Below are 2,504 nucleotides of genomic sequence, written 5' to 3' on the forward strand. Positions count from 1 at the left end.
TTGTTGATAATTCACCTCTTATCTCCATATATTTTTCAGATAATTTTGATGGTTCAGTTGGAGAACAAGAGTAGGAAGTTTTAGCAAGGTGTGATGATCGAAGTGGAATAAGTGCCAGAGGGTACAAGTGTTTATTTGAAATTCGTTGTTAGTAAACTGATTTTATTTTTTCGGGTATTTTGATTTGTGGAGTTAAGGATAATTTTGGAGAGTTTTTAATTTATGTTATTGAGATTTTTTTTTATTGTCCCCATGGAGGAACTTAGATATTTGGATTGATTAAATGAATTAATATTTTATGGGATTTTTTAGACTTTATAGTTGTATTATTTAAGTTGATTTTAAGTATTAAGAGTTAACTCTCTGGATCTCCGGGAACGGGGCGTTACATATTCTGTACGCATTTTTACAATTTTATGCTTTGTTTTCTTTTTTTGCTATGTCCTATAACAATTTATTCTGATTTTTTCCTCCACTTTCTATTCAATTTCCTGCTCTGTCCTTGACTTCTACTACGTTCTGGTTTTCTTCTAGCTTTTGCCAGTTTTTTTCTCCAGTTCTTATCTTCTTTATCGTCGATTGCACTGATTGCACCGATTGGTTTAAATTAAATATTTTTCTCGATTTTGCCCTCCACTTTCTATTCATTTCCTGCTCTATCCTTGACTTCTACTACTTTCTCGTTTTCTCCTGGGTTCTGCCAATTTTTTTCTCCAGTTGTTATTTTTTTCCCACTGCTTGTGCATATCTTATCTGATTCTATTTTTATTTTTTTCTACTGTTTTCACTGCTTCTGGCTTAGTATAAAAGTGACTGTCATCTTCTTTATTTTCTACTATTTGCTATCTGATGAAATTTGGTCCTCTCGTTGTTTTAACTTTTCCAAATTTATTTCTTCGCTTCTGGGTTGTGAATTATTTGTGAAATTTACATCTTCATTTGTGGTTTTCGGAATCAACTTGGTACACCTCCGTTTGCTTTTGTGCTCAATTAAATATGAACTTTTCTATGCTTTCATGAAATAGTACATACACATGCATGTTAAAAAAAAAAATTAAATTACAAACTAAAAGAAATTTTCACTGAACAGAACTGTCACAAAAATTTAGCTTAATAATTTCAGGCCCAATACTTACAATCCAATAAATTATAACGTAAATTCATAACGTAGTAGGCATATATGTGACAAAGAAAAAAAAATTACAACTACAAATAATAACATAAAACTAGAAATTGCAACTACAAAAAAAAAAAAAAAAAATCATCTAAACAGGGTTGCCAAATATTTTTCACTTCGACTTATTAATATCTCAGATAATAACATCTTAGATTTTAGATTTAAGATAATAACAAAAAAAAAAAAAAAGAAATAAATCTGCACATCTGACAAACAAGCAATATTAACATCTCAGACAATAACATCTCAGATTTCAAATTTGAGATAATAACAAATCTAATATGTGAATATGTGTTGAGATCTATAGGGGAAAGAAAAGGCAACAGAAACCAACATCCATTCATTTATGTACAGATTCACAATAGAAGAAAAAAATAGAAATAAATATGCACATTTGACAAACAAACAATATTAACATCTTAGACAATAACATCTCATATTTCAAATTTGAGATAACAACAAATCTAATATGTGAACATGTGTTGAGATCTATAGGGGAAAAAAAAGGCAACAGAAACCAACATCCATTCATTTATGTACAGATTCACAATAGAAGAAAAAAATAGAAATAAATCTGCACATCTGACAAACAAACAATATTAACATCTTAGACAATAACATCTCAGATTTCAACTTCGAGATAATAACAAATCTAATATGTTAAAATGTGTTGAGATCTATAGGGAAAATAAAGATCAACTGAGAAGCAAAATAAATAAGAATGAAATCTGAACAAGTGGAGCTCGCGATACTGAATGGCCTATTTTGTGGAAGATAAATTGAGATGCACAAGTGGAGCCTGAGATCCGCTTCATTGTTGGTGCTTTGCGCCATGTGATACATTTCCAGTGAAGTATGTTCCCACGACATGTAGCAGCCAAGTTTCTCGTGGAACCTTGAAGAGCTCTGTAGGAAAAGTCGTTCAAAAAATCAACTTCGTTAGTAAAAATAAAATAACAAATTTGAAGGAGCCAAGCCAGAGTAATTTGTCCTGATTGAGATCATTTGCTGCTGAATGATTTTTGCATGGGGAAATTGTTCATCCTTGAGCGCTTTTGTAGCACTGAAAATTCTCTGTCTTTGGCGAGTTCATTTTCAGTCAATTAGCTCAAATTTTTTTTGGGACTATCGCTGAGTAAAATTCATGCGAATGGCATGGAAACTAATGTGTATGGTGGTGAGGGGCCCTCTGCGTGGTGTGCAACTGGCGAAGAATACCTCATCTGGTGAGCAATTGGTGAGCAAAACTTTGTAGGCGAGCAACACCGTGTAGGAGAGCAACTGGCGAGGAACACTGTGCATTGCGTAATTGGCAAGGAGTATCCCG

This window comes from Juglans regia, unplaced genomic scaffold, assembly GCF_001411555.2.
Source record: "Juglans regia cultivar Chandler unplaced genomic scaffold, Walnut 2.0 Scaffold_669, whole genome shotgun sequence".
NCBI classification, from domain to species: domain Eukaryota; kingdom Viridiplantae; phylum Streptophyta; class Magnoliopsida; order Fagales; family Juglandaceae; genus Juglans; species Juglans regia.